Genomic DNA, 15,095 nt, shown 5'->3' with positions numbered 1-15,095 from the left:
TTTTTTTATCGTAAATGACTGTACCGATTTGCTTTTTAATGTCTGAGTCCTTTGCACAAAAGTGATAGTATTTCTATGTTGGATATTTAGTAGCTCTCCTATAGTTACTCATTGCAGAAACAATTCACATTCCAAGCTTTCATTCTGATGAGACCATTATTCTTAAGAAACATTTTTGATCCTGTATAATCCAACCTTAAAAAGTATCCCTGTTGCAGCCAACATAACATAAATAACATGTGCTACACATTTTTGTTGTGATAGGTCACATACTCCTATTTATGTGACAACTACTCTGTCATACATATCTATATATTTTCTATGTTACAGTACAACCTATATAGCAAGTTTTATGAGGTAAAACCGTATCCAACTAAAGGACAGTTCTATACTTGTGATGCTTGAACTGCGGTTCCTTTTAGTCTCACCAGAAGCACTAGATAATATTCGGATTATATTCTATTACACACAACTGTTGTAAATAATTACACTCCTGGAAATGGAAAAAGGAACACATTGACACCGGTGTGTCAGACCCACCATACTTGCTCCGGACACTGCGAGAGGGCTGTACAAGCAATGATCACACGCACGGCACAGCGGACACACCAGGAACCGCGGTGTTGGCCGTCGAATGGCGCTAGCTGCGCAGCATTTGTGCACCGCCGCCGTCAGTGTCAGCCAGTTTGCCGTGGCATACGGAGCTCCATCGCAGTCTTTAACACTGGTAGCATGCCGCGACAGCGTGGACGTGAACCGTATGTGCAGTTGACGGACTTTGAGCGAGGGCGTATAGTGGGCATGCGGGAGGCCGGGTGGACGTACCGCCGAATTGCTCAACACGTGGGGCGTGAGGTCTCCACAGTACATCGATGTTGTCGCCAGTGGTCGGCGGAAGGTGCACGTGCCCGTCGACCTGGGACCGGACCGCAGCGACGCACGGATGCACGCCAAGACCGTAGGATCCTACGCAGTGCCGTAGGGGACCGCACCGCCACTTCCCAGCAAATTAGGGACACTGTTGCTCCTGGGGTATCGGCGAGGACCATTCGCAACCGTCTCCATGAAGCTGGGCTACGGTCCCGCACACCGTTAGGCCGTCTTCCGCTCACGCCCCAACATCGTGCAGCCCGCCTCCAGTGGTGTCGCGACAGGCGTGAATGGAGGGACGAATGGAGACGTGTCGTCTTCAGCGATGAGAGTCGCTTCTGCCTTGGTGCCAATGATGGTCGTATGCGTGTTTGGCGCCGTGCAGGTGAGCGCCACAATCAGGACTGCATACAACCGAGGCACACAGGACCATCACCCGGCATCATGGTGTGGGGAGCGATCTCCTACACTGGCCGTACACCACTGGTGATCGTCGAGGGGACACTGAATAGTGCACGGTACATCCAAACCGTCATCGAACCCATCGTTCTACCATTCCTAGACCGGCAAGGGAACTTGCTGTTCCAACAGGACAATGCACGTCCGCATGTATCCCGTGCCACCCAACGTGCTCTAGAAGGTGTAAGTCAACTACCCTGGCAAGCAAGATCTCCGGATCTGTCCCCCATTGAGCATGTTTGGGACTGGATGATGCGTCGTCTCACGCGGTCTGCACGTCCAGCACGAACGCTGGTCCAACTGAGGCGCCAGGTGGAAATGGCATGGCAAGCCGTTCCACAGGACTACATCCAGCATCTCTACGATCGTCTCCATGGGAGAATAGCAGCCTGCATTGCTGCGAAAGGTGGATATACACTGTACTAGTGCCGACATTGTGCATGCGCTGTTGCCTGTGTCTATGTGCCTGTGGTTCTGTCAGTGTGATCATGTGATGTATCTGACCCCAGGAATGTGTCAATAAAGTTTCCCCTTCCTGGGACAATGAATTCACGGTGTTCTTATTTCAATTTCCAGGAGTGTATATCTCAGAGCTATAATAACCGACAATGGAAGGTTTGTACATACTTGTAGTTTGATGGTGTCTGGGGCATATGTTCCCAATTCCCCCCCCCCCTCCCCCCTCCTTTCCCCTTCCTGCAGTGCTTTATTATTTCTAAGATGGAATTGTGTATGAAGTTTGGTGGGTGCTGCAGTTTGGGGCGTGCGCACTCTACCTTCTTCCCACCTACCCCCCCCCCCCCTTCATTCCTTTGTCTAACACGTGGACCTGTGCACTTGCGCGCCTGTCGCGTTTGCGGCAAGCACGCGGACAACAACGAAGTACATTTCTTTCCTTTATTGTTACTCCATCGTCCTCCATTACGGGCCAGGGCTGGGCTGTCAGCGCTACAACTCTCCGCTCTTCGGCCAAGCGAAGTAGGAGCAAAATTTGGGTCTGTTTTCTATTTTAAATTTACAATGAAAGACGAGCAGTTAAAAACAGAAACAAATACATTTTAAAAACACATCGCAAAAAGGTAGAATTCTTCTGATGAATCCACAGAAGCACTGCACTTCCACTTAAAATCTGAAGGACCTTCATTAGGAAGAGAGGCATTACCGCAGTAGAGAGTATGTTCCAGAAGGTTAAGAAGTGAGGATAGAAAGATAATGGTCTGTCAGACAGGAAAACTATGGAGATGAGAAGTAGGAGCTGAGGTGAATAGCGGGAAATACAGTCGGTGGGAAAGACAGAGGGTGAAGCGTAGTGTGTCGTGTGGGTAGGATAGTAGCTGCAAGAGGAATGGGATGAGGATGGACGGAGAGGGAAAAGAGAGAGGAACCCTGATGTGACTGGGATAGGGGGGAAAGAGTTAAAGTTGGTGGGAGGTATAAATATCGGGGCTGGTCTCGAGGGCCTTGATTAAAGTTGCGTTGCGATAGGATATGGCGCGTGTTTAGTGCAGGGATGGAGGGATGTGTTTGTGAAGACGCGGCAGTATATCAGGGTTGGTGATCAGAGTGGAGGCAATGGAGTGATTGGAACTTACTTTGTGAACAGTACAGGAAATGCGGAGGTGTTCGTTGTGGGTGATGAAGGGCGAGACTTTGATGAGACGGTAGATGATCCATGTGGGGGAAAGGTAAACGGATGCGGGAAGCGAGGTGGCGCACACAGCTTTCGAGGATTTGCAGGGACTTACAGAAGTTTGATGGGGCGGAAATCCATGCAACATTTGGATAGGAGAGGATGGGCCAGACAATCATATTGAAGGTGTCGAGAACAGTGGAGGGATATAATCCCCAAGTTCGGCCTGTTAGTTTTAGTAGTTTCAGTCTATTGTGGCCTTTCTGCTGGATAGTTCGTAGGTGAGGTTTCTACATCAGCTGCCGATCGATGGTTAGTCCAAGATATTTTAGTGTGATAAGGATCTCAGTAGATTCCCCTATTTGCAGTCAATATCTCCTCTGTGGTGGTCCCCCGTCCGAGTCTGTTCCGCTCACATACTTTTGTTTCCCCGTCACGTGCCCACAACGTCACCACTGGCATTCAACGTCGCGGTGGGCAGTGGTTATAATGCTTTGGCTTATCAGTGTATAATTATATGATCATAACTACCACCGTACCTTACACTGGAAATCTATGTAGAGTACCTTTACATTGAAATACAAAGACTGACTTAGTGCTAAAATGAGAAACCACAGGTCGGCTGTCACGATTTAAGGCACAACAGACTCAAGTATAAAACATGTGGAAGCGTTGAAGGAAAGGAGACGATCACAGCATGAAGTGAACACATAATGACATGGTAAAATTTAACATAAACCAGTGCACATAAAACCAACACGTCACATAAAACCAACACGTCACTTGTGGAGGTATTTGTGACAACTTGAGATAGCAGAAGTATAAAGCTGTCCTTTCCTTGGGCTGAGCGTGGACGCATAACAATTTCTATAGATATGTGCAAGTAGTATCTAGCTATGGAAGGTTGTATTTACGTAGGTGTGATCAAAGGCTTTCTTTCTATGCTTTGCCTACAGCAAAAAGTCGGCCGCTGGTGGTCGAGCGGTTCTAGGCGCTTCAGTCTGGAACCGCGCGACCGCTACGGTCGCAGGTTCGAATCCTGCCTCGGGCATGGATGTGTGTGATGCCTTTAGGTTAGTTAGGTTCTAAGTTCTAGGGGACAGATGACCTGAGATATTAAGTCCCATAGTGCTCAGAGCCGAGCCTACAACAAAAACGTGGAGTAAGTATTATTTATGTCGTCTAAGGAGCAACAGGGCTGCCTTTGCAGGTTAGTTTACACACTAGCAAAAATATTTTTAAGAAAAAAGTTCTCAGTACAGTGAAAGTTTGGAGTGCGAAATATTTTTGCAGTAGGTACTGTAGGAATGCAACTAAAAGTAACAACATAGAATTGCCATAATTTATGTCATCTCCATCAGCTCCAGTGTAATCTTTACTGAGATGCACTACTATTTTTACTCTGTGTGGGCCATCTTTCGGCACTGGTCAATGAGTCGTTCAGCCCCTTGTTTTATAATGTATTAAACGTTTTTACCTTAATACTGCCTTAAACAGATAAACATCAATATTTCTGTTTCATATCACTAACATATTTTTGATAAAAACTCCCACTGAAAAGTATAGATGTGTCCACCAATCAAACGTGTATTAATGGTATGTATTACAAATTCTGGTGTTTATCTGTTTAAGCCAATATCAATGCAACCATCTTTAACAAATCAGAAAGCAATCTGTTGACACAACTTTTTGTAGACTGCCATAAGATCGTCCACAATCAAAAGCAGCAGTAAATTTCAATATGTTTACAGAACAGCTGATAGCATACATAAACATGTCTTTTCTATCAAAGTTTTGAAAATAGTTGCTGTTTACCAATGGTGAATGTGAGTGAATTATTCGAGAAAATCAGCCAAGGAGTTCCAGGTATATTGGTTTATTAACATCTCTTGACCACAGTCTCAACAATTGTGAAACTGTCTTCTTCAGAAGTACGTGAACGTATTGAGGAATTTTTTATTATTGTTAAAAAGAATTATAATATTTTAAAATGTAGAGGATAAAAATATAATAAACGAAATTACTTACATGTAAAATCACTTTTTAGCAACGACAAATTTCTGAGCTACGAAGCTCAAGTCAAGTAACATGATATGTGCGAATGTCAGAAAAACCAAATGAAATCCATTAAAAACCATTCCCATTAGAGCTGTGGTAACCCGTAAAGTCTTGACATTAAAATGTACATGGAATTATAAGGCAGTGAAACGGCCCGTATGTGGCTGGTGCCATGCGGCAACCGAGAAAGTTATCACGGTGCACTAAGTAGGAAGTGCCGAGGTTGCGGAACTGCAAGAAAACATATGCGCGTGGCAAACAGATAGTCGTCACATTATATCGAAAAGGGACTGAGAAATTTTTAGGTAGAAAAATGGAGGAAGGTGAGAGGAAGAGAGGAGCAACGGAAACCTTAAAAATCAATTATAACAGGAGGATAAATAGAAAGAGAGAAAATATTTTACAAAAAGAAAACAGAAATTTAATGAGAATGAATGACAAGTGAATGCCACCAACAAACTGTAGGTACATTAAGAACCACCTTCAAATCTTCAAGAAACTGTCGCAAATTGCAGATTCTTTCCTTCGTTCCACCTCAAAATCGTTTCTATAATTACGAAGCGGAATCTCGTGCTATAATAAGAAATGCGTATTGGCTTTGCTAACCACGGTGTTTGTCATCAGCAATAATAATATTCCACATTTAAATTTTCAAGTATTCTACTGTCAATACAATACTGTTTAGCAACACTATGTTTATTCTTTGTGAGAATAAAGATGTTTGCACCAGTCAGCATTGGAAAAAGTGCTGCATGCAAATAGAAAAAGTAGGAATAAGTTTCTCGAGGCTGCCAATAATTCTCTCTCTTTCGTCTATTAGCATTGCTTTGTATAAATACTCAAGTTTTACTGGATCTTTTCCAAAAACTGTAAAAACTTTATGTGAAATGCTCACTGCACCTTAACATTAGTAAATTGAAGAGCATATTCGGTAAAAATGAAACTGATAAGTTTCATCCTGGTACTAATGTTCCTTTCAGACCGATATTTGAAGTAATCTCTGACCTTTGGACTTGGTCACCTCACACAAATTTTTAAAGACCAGCAAATGACGAGATGGCTAATTATAAAATTATTTTTCCAGCACTACTATACCTAAAACAAAATGTAATGAAATAATTATATTCAAATAATGGTATCACTTAATATGCACGTGATAATCGTGAATGTTATTAATTCCATTAACATACAGGGGAAAATGTCCCTAGGTTTGTGCGTCTTGTTCAGGTAGGTAGGTTTAACACGCCACTTCAGTAATAAACACAGGAGCTCAAAAAAGCACTAATCAAAATGATTATTCCCCATAAAAAATAATGCAAAGATTTTCCTGCCTCTGAATAACTTTTTATGTCTATATTTTTATGTTAGTTCTTACCGCATTTACATAAAATAGCTAATACAAAAGAGCTAAATACATTACATTATCTGAGCCATTCCAGGAAAGAAGTGTGTAATTAAACATTCTTCCTGTACCTAGAAAGTAATGTTTAATTGTTACAAACAAATGTGGCTGTTCCCTTCCAAAATAATATTGCTCAGATACAATTTACTACTTCTTAATGCTCTAAAAATAAAAGCTTTATATTTTCCACTGCATGCTTTTGCTTCGGTAGTATCTCTCGTTTAATACTTTTTTGTTCTAAAAAATAAAAGCTTTAAATTGTGCACTCCTTACTTTTGCTTCCACTATAGTAACTCCATCTGATGGCAAATGTCGAAGAGATGGTTCAAAGTGGTTTCTGCTACAAGCCACCGTCGCCACTCACATAGCTAGTGGCATGGGCTGCCATATTTCTCGTACAGAAAAGGATTGCAGTACCGAGTAAGATAAAAGTAAATAACTTAGTACCGACTTGTCAACTACCGTATGTGATAAAAACAGCAGCTTCTCTCGGGATAACGTTGGTGCCGGTATAACTGGCACGCTACTTCCAGCTTCACATCAGGCAAGCGCTGTACAACATAGCTACTGAGATTATTACAGTGCAATGTTCCAAAATACACTTTTATTAAAAGAACGTAAATACTCAGCTTCAAGATTGGTTTAAAATAGCAGTCAGTAACAATTCTTCCAAAGTCTAAGTCCAGTTGCACAAAGCAGGCCCTATCCCATTCTAAACACCGTCTAGGAGCTCCCTCTCGTCGATATGATGCACGGCATGGCTGGAGCTGTAGTTGCTACTGCTACGGACACTCTCGAAGATTCTCACAGCTGGATCTCTCTGTCCAACTTTCTGCTGGATAACACACGCTGTTTAAGACCGCGGGCACGACTTATATAATAGTACGGCGTGATACTCGTACGTGCAAAGTAGTCTGCCGCCATTGGTTACCTCTGCAGAGAGCCGCTGTAGCACTGACGTACTATCGATGTCTGGTGTATATGCAGTCCCGATCACCTACCGTGGTCGAAGGGTGGTCTATGAGATAGGAGTTGTGACTCATGGTCATAACAGCTCGCATAGCAAAAATGTCGTAATATTGTCAAATAATGTAATAACGTTCTATTAGGCAGCCATTCAATGTATTCTAACACTCGAAAAAGAAGTGGCAATGAAATGAACGATAAAAGAAAAATAAATACATACTACAAGGAAAATATATAGGAAAATGACAAAAATTATACCAAACTATGTGGAAACGTCTACTTACATACCGTAGGTCACAATGGTTCATTACAGAATGTGCCTTACATCACACTGGTTCACTACAGAAAGAAAAATACATGCTTTCGTTGTGTTCATTGGTATGATTCATAACCATAGTGTCTATTCATATGTAACTGAAATGTGTAGCTCACCTTTTTCGATTGTACAGTATGCTTCCATTAGGAGTTCTAAGTAGCTATGTAACAAAACGTGTGTATACATGAAAATCAGCATATGGTCCTTCTCTAGTCATGAGCTTTTTGGTTGAGTGTCGTATTTGGGGAGAGGTGCTTTTTAAGTGACTTCATTGTCAGTGGGGAAATAAAAATATTTTGAAATCTCAAGTGGATTACTTTTAATTTTGAATCATCTCGATTGTTCTGTAACATCTGACTGGAGTTCAAATTGACCCTGTATAAACACTCCCACATGAAATTACAATTTTTAACCATTCTCACATGACTTTAGCATTACTTTCTGTTTACAAGCTACGACTGACAGGGGGCATAAACGTTTCTCGGTTTTAAATCTTGTAAATTCTATTCAGGAATTTTTGCAATTGAGTTTCCAATCTGCATCGGGCTGGGTCTATTTCATCTTGCATATGAGGACGTGAAATACCATGACCGTAATATTGTCACCACTTGAAAGGAGGTAACATTTTTCCATATTTCAGTCACTTAGGTAGTTATATTGAGTTTTATTCGAGTAGCGAACTCATGTCAGTGATCATGAAACTTTTTCGATCTAAAAAATATCAGGGGAACAAGAAAAGACTCACGTCTACTTTGATTCTTACTGCATGGTGGCAGAAAATATAGAAAATACTTCATTTCTGAACTCGAGAGACTGAGACAGGTGACGCAGCTAATTTCATTGAGGTATTAATAAATTATTAGCTGAAATAGAAGTGATTTTCAGTGGTTGCTAGATTCTGGAGAAGGCCTTAATATCCCACTGCTATTAAGGAACGGTAAAGGGCCTTTTTATGACTTAGTGTTGTGGATGTCGTGCGAAATCATCAAGATTGTTAAAAAATATAAGCAGTTTCTCAACCAAAGGATGTCTGTACACGATAAACAGGGGCAACCGATCGAGCCTCATGAAAATTACTGGGGAAAATTATATTTTACGTATCTAGTAAATACTTGGACATTGAACGGTAGCCTTGTGTTACTGACGAGGCTTCAGAAATAAAACAAAGTACGTGTGTGGCCGATATTTAAAATTCTTAGCATTAGTTACTTAAAAATTGTTCCTTCCCTACCTCTACAGGTTCAGCCGGCTGTTCCAGTTCCAGCTCATTGCAGAGTCAAGAACTTTCCAACTAGATGCCAGGCGAGATGGTAGTGGGGCAAAGTGCTTCCAAATTGGGAATATTTGCGGCTGGGTTTCTGGTTTCCGGCATCTGTATTACAACAAGAGCCTACCGAAGAGATCTTGCAACTCTGGCAGATATGACAATAGCGGTCACCCTACTGTGAAATCATATTTCCGCAATTTTTTTACCTATATTTAACTAATTTTATAATTTTGTGAGTAGAACTTCAGAATATCAGTGACAGCGTAGACAATTGTCCAGAAAAATTTGATACAAGAACTACACCAGTTAAACAGACAGGAAAGTGATATAGCAAAGAATATTAAGATTTTGATGTTTTGTCATAGTTGCCTTGACGTATACTAACAACAAAATATCTAGGTCTGAAGTAAGGAAAACCTCCAGTCATCTTACAACACCGACTGCTTCAGCAAGTCAAAGATGGGGGAGGTGGCGGGGTGGGGGTGGGGGAGGGAATACCTTTATTTACACTAAGATTCAACTTCCAAGAACAGTGTATACCAGTGTATAGGCGCAACGAGTAGCAACTCCTGTGACATAATTATACAGCTAGAAAAGGCCAATTTTTGAATACTTTTTTATTTCCATGGCATTTCGCATCAACCAGAACCTTCGCGCAGCAAAATTATAGGGTGATTCGTATGTGCCTCCAATGTTTCTGAACACGAGTGCGCGAAAACAACAAGATGTTGTTGTGGTATTCAGTCCAAAGACTGGTTTGATGCAACTCTCCACGCAACTCTATCCTGTGAAAGCCTCTTCGTCTCCGAGTAATTACTGGGACCTATATCCTTCTGAATCTGCTTATTGTACTCATATTTTGGCCTCCCTCTACGATTTTAACCCCCACACCATTCGCTCCAGTACTAAATTGGTGAGCCCTTGATGGCTTAGGATGCGTCCTATAAACCCATCCCTTCTATTAGTCAGGGTGTGCCACAAATTTCTCTTCCCACCAATTCTATTTAGTACCTCCTCATTAGTTACGTGATCTGCCCATCTGGTCTTCAGCATTCTTCTGTAGTACCACAACTCATGATCGTCTCTTATCTTCGTGTCTTAACTCTTTATCTTCCATGTTTCACTTCCATACATGGCTTCACACTCTACAAACACTTTCAGAAAGGACTTCTTGACACTTAATTTTACACTCGATGTTAACAAATTTCTCTTCTACAGAAACGCTTTTCTTGCCATTGCCAGTTTGCATTTTATATCCTCCCTCGGCCATCATGAGTTATTTTGCTTCTCAAATAGCAAAACTCATCTACTACTTTAGACGTCTCGTTTCCTAATCTAATTCCCTCAGCATCACCTGATTTAATTCGACTACATTCCATTATCCTCGTTTTACTTTTGTTGATGTTCGTCTTGTATCCTCTTTTCAAAACACTGTCTATTCCGTTCAACTGTTCTTCCAAGTCCTTTGCTGTCTCTGACAGAATTACAATGTGATCCGCAAACCTCAAAGTTTTTATTTCTTCTCCCTGGAATTTAATTCCTAATCCAAATTTTTCTTTGTTTGCTTTACTGCTTGATCAATACACAGATTGAATAACATCAGGGATAGGCAACAAACCTCTCACTCCCTTCTCAACCACTGCCTCCCTTTCATGCCCCTGGACTCTCGTAACTGCCATCTTGTTCCTGTAAAAATTGTAAATAGCCTTTCGCTCCATGTATTTTAGCGTTGCCACCTTTAGAATTTGAAAGAGAGTATGCCAGTCAACATTGTCAAAAGATTTCTCTAAGTCCTCAAATGTTATAAACTGTAGGTTTACCTTTCCTTAATGAGAGGGCGCAGGGTCAGCATTGCCTCGCGTGTTCCTACATTTCTCCTGAATACATACCAATCTTCCCCGACGTCGGCTTCTAACAGCTTTTCCATTGTTCTGTAAACGATTCGTGTTAGTAATTGGAACCGTGACTTCTTAAACAGATAGTTCGGCAATTTTCACATTTGTCATATTCTTATTGAAGTCTGAGATTATTTCGCCAACCTAATGCATCTTGCTCAGCAAGGTATTGAGATAAAAGGCACATATCATTGGATAGAACGTCTTTCCTAGCTTCGATATGCGCCATTGCATTGACGTATTAGCGGGAGAGCATGTCGAAACATGTAAATAAATCATCCATTCCATACTGTCGCAGGGAATTAGTTTGCTCGTCCGGGTAGCCAATCGAATAAACAGATTTCGAAACTGGGCTGTTGTCGCACCTTCCTGAACAGTTAGTTCAAATGGTTCAAATGGCTCTGAGCACTATGGGACTTAACATCTATGGTCATCAGTCCCCTAGAACTTAGAACTACTTAAACCTAACTAACCTAAGGACAGCACACAACACCCAGCCATCACGAGGCAGAGAAAATCCCTGACCCCGCCGGGAATCGAACCCGGGAACCCGGGAACCCGGGCGTGGGAAGCGAGAACGGTACCGCACGACGAACAGTTAGTGTCAGTGCCTACAGAGAATTGCACCCACGTACCGACTGTGTCACAAACCTGTAATGGCATTTCATACTTGAAGAGATAATCTGTCCTCTAATGTGTGTCTATTTTCTTCAATTCTCATAGTTTTTGTGCAGTCATCTTCCGAAACTCTGAGGGCGCCTGGGTACTTATAAATAATCCTGTACTATCTAGAGATGCACGCGAATTGTTCTGCTTGCGTGCTCCGGTGTCAAGACTCGCTCCAGTCAGCAAAAATCAGGAACCATTCGCCGACTTTTTAGATCCTGCAGCATCGTAGCGATATAGCAGCAACAGCTCCACTGTCGAAGGTAACAGCGAGCTGTGTAACCAGCAGCTGTGTGAATCAAGAAACGTTTGATCGGTAGCGGTCCTTCCTTTTCGATAATACATGGACGAAATCACTCTCTATTAATGACGCTTTTACAGTCGAGGGCCATGGGAAAGGATTCATCGGTGGAAGATACAGGAGTAACACGGTATGATAACTCCCGTACCTCCCCCGGTTAAGACTTAAACCTTCCTTTCTCGGGTTCTTTTTCCTGTTAGTTTTTCAGTCCCATCTGTTCCTATTTCGCCACCTACTCCGTACGGTCCTGCTTACAATCAGTGACAATCTCTCGAAAAGCTGGGTGAGAACTGGAACTGTTGACATTTTTAAAAATATTGGCTATCTGATATATCGATAGAAAGTAGCGACATATCTACAGTATATATCTAGGGGAGAAGCATCGACGTACCGGCCCATAAAAATATCGGCATCACGTTGTAAATATACTGCCGGTTTTAGAATTGGATACTTAAGTACTGATTTATTATCAGATATTCTGCAGCCTGGCTATGCCCGTTAGAGCAGGAATTGAAAGGAAAACAGTGCACGCTTGGCGATAACCACTTTGCTACCAAGGGTAACTGCATGGAAGTTGCACAATAAATGCTGTTTCCTATTTTTCCAGTATTCCCTCATTTTCTCCCCATGAGGTCTCTTCCTTTCTAATGTCCATGTTGTTTCCGATTTTTTTTTATTTTTATTTTTTTTTTCAATGTCAGCATTTCCCCTCAGACGTCTGCGCCCATAGCAGCGACCAGCAACTTTTAGTGAAGAAATAGCACGCTATTGATGTGCTACTTCTTCGCATTATATATATATATATATATATATATATATATATATATATATATATATATATATATATGAAGTCGATTTCACCATTTTGGTATCGATATATCGGGGCCAGAAGTGTCACGACATATATCGACATTCTTGAAATAAAGCATCGATATATCAATATCAACAGCCCTAGTCGGAACTGGTGTATAATATCCATCTATGTTTAGTCTTCATGCAGTTACCACGGTCGTTACTTATAAAGAAGGTATACAAAGTGTGTCTCCAGACCGTTTTTCTTTATTTCCTAATGACTGTTTGGGCCAGCTGCCTGTCTTCAGATCATTTGGAACAGTTAGAAAGTAACCTATCGAATATCAAACTGTAATTCGCTGTCACAATTGCACTAACAGAAGTAAACTTTCAGCTCCGTATTCTACAAGTTACTCTGTAACTGTGACAAATGACCTCAAGATGGGCGGATTTCGAGAAAACGGTCGTATGGAAATAAAGGATCTGAAGATTCAGTTTGGACACGTTTTTAACTGTTTCATTAGTTCTGTGTCAATATGTCTCAGACAAAATGGTTCGTGGTTTACTCGGGACAAATACGTTGCCAGTTGCACGAGAGACTTCGTTCGCTACCCTCATCGGGAAGCCGCTGCGTCCCCTTCTCTGTGGAGCAGTTGGCGCTGTTTGCTGCACAGTGCCCGGCGCCACCGCCGCCCACCTGCCGGAGGGCCGCGTTTATCGAGGCAGAGGGCCGCGGGCGGCTTTGTGAGCGGCCCCTCCTTTGTGGCTGCGGTCGGCGGCTCCTTTATAGTCACACGGCCGCAGAACACTTGTGGCCGCCCGACCGCCCGACCGCCGCCCACCGACCTCTGCCGAAACTTTCCGGGCCGTTCCGAGCGCTGCCAGGCCGCAACCTGTTGAGTGCCCTCCGCATCAACAAGTCGCCCCGGCGCGCCAAACGTCCACATTACGGCCATTACGTCGCTGTCAAACAAATTAGTAGTCGCAAAACCGGATGCCGACTGGAGTGGAGTGCCGCTCCAGCGTGACAGAGTTGCCCTGCCTGAAAAGGAAGCCGCAAAATGTCATCGCCGCTGTGATGCTAGACTGGTTGAGCGAGGGGAACCGTGTTGGAGGAACAAACGACGCCAGTGGTCCAACAGACTGCACCCCAACTGAAAGCGTACATTCCCTCGGTTTCCTAACTAAAATACTCCGATAACCAAACTGACCCATGTTTCGTACACACAGGATCCCGGAGACGCTCGATGAAATGAGTGATGAAAAACATAACAAATTCCAGAATGAGAATTTCACTCTGCAGCGGAGTGTGCGCTGATATGAAACTTCCTAGCAGATTAAAACTGTGTGCCGGACCGAGACTCGAACTCGGGACCTTTGCGCGCGTAGCAACGCTGACTCAACCCCACTGTGTTCCTTTTTAGTTTGCACCGCTCACGTCAGTTGTTTTGTGAATCGCTCATGTCTTGTTGCGTGTGGAGTCACGAGAGGCTTATTCGTGTTATTGCTCAGATGTTTACGAACAAAGCCATATTCGTGCTACTTGCATCGGTTTCGTGTGTTACTTGTTTACAACGCCCCCTGCAGCAGACACGGTAATTAATCTGTCATGCGGATTGGCTCACCTTTTTGCAAAAATTGTATATCAGTTGCTTGAAAACTGCCATCCAGTAGTGACTCCTACAGTGTCACTGAATTTTATCCTAATCAGTTCTGTTTCTGCCTTAAAACAGCCGACAACAACTTCCTCTTCTCTGCCTATCTCCTTTCCCAGTTTTTTCCTTAAATTTCCTTTCCCCAGAACTGGCTATATCAGAAAACATCTATTTTGTACTCGTATAAAGTCTTTTTATAGAATGAGATTTTCTCTCTGCAGCGGAGTGTGCGCTGACATGAAACTTCCCGGCAGATTAAAACTGTGTGCCGGACCGAGACTCGAACTCGGAACCTTTGCCTTTCGCGGGCAAGTGCTCTACTAAAGGTCCAGAGTTCGAGTCTCGGTCCGGCACACAGTTATAATCTGCCAGGAAGTTTCATAACATAGCAAATTTTTTGTTAGAAACACTTACGATTTGGCAAGCTAAGAAGGATCACGTTGCGTGACACGTAGGAGCACCTGGTATGTTGGCCTGATGACGACAGTGAAATGCACTAGTCTAGTGTCATTATGCAGTGGTGCAAAATGTCAACATCGGGTTTTGTAATAAACTGCGAGAAACGGAGAGCACGATGCACGGAGTTTTTGTGCAACTACACGGAACACAGTGCGCGAACAAAAAATGTGTTTGCTGCTGGTTCAGACACAATAGGAATGAAAACAGAAGGCGTTCGTGATTAGCCGTGTCCGTGTCGCCAGCGCTAGCATAGCTGCAGACAACACGGAAAAAATCTAGTGTAACTAGATCCAAATAGCCGACTGTCCTAATACAGGTATCGATGACGGCAGGAGTTACAACATACGTCCTCATTTATT

General features: G+C 42.8%; 1 pseudogene; it reads right to left on the bottom strand.

The window, feature by feature from the left end:
• The window catches only part of LOC124796151, a 186,259-nt pseudogene extending 172,690 nt beyond the window's left edge, over positions 1–13,569 (bottom strand).
• Between the last annotated feature and the right edge of the window lie 1,526 nt (positions 13,570–15,095).

This window comes from Schistocerca piceifrons, chromosome 4, assembly GCF_021461385.2.
Source record: "Schistocerca piceifrons isolate TAMUIC-IGC-003096 chromosome 4, iqSchPice1.1, whole genome shotgun sequence".
NCBI lineage: Eukaryota > Metazoa > Arthropoda > Insecta > Orthoptera > Acrididae > Schistocerca > Schistocerca piceifrons.
This window is presented reverse-complemented; position numbering and strand designations above follow the sequence as displayed.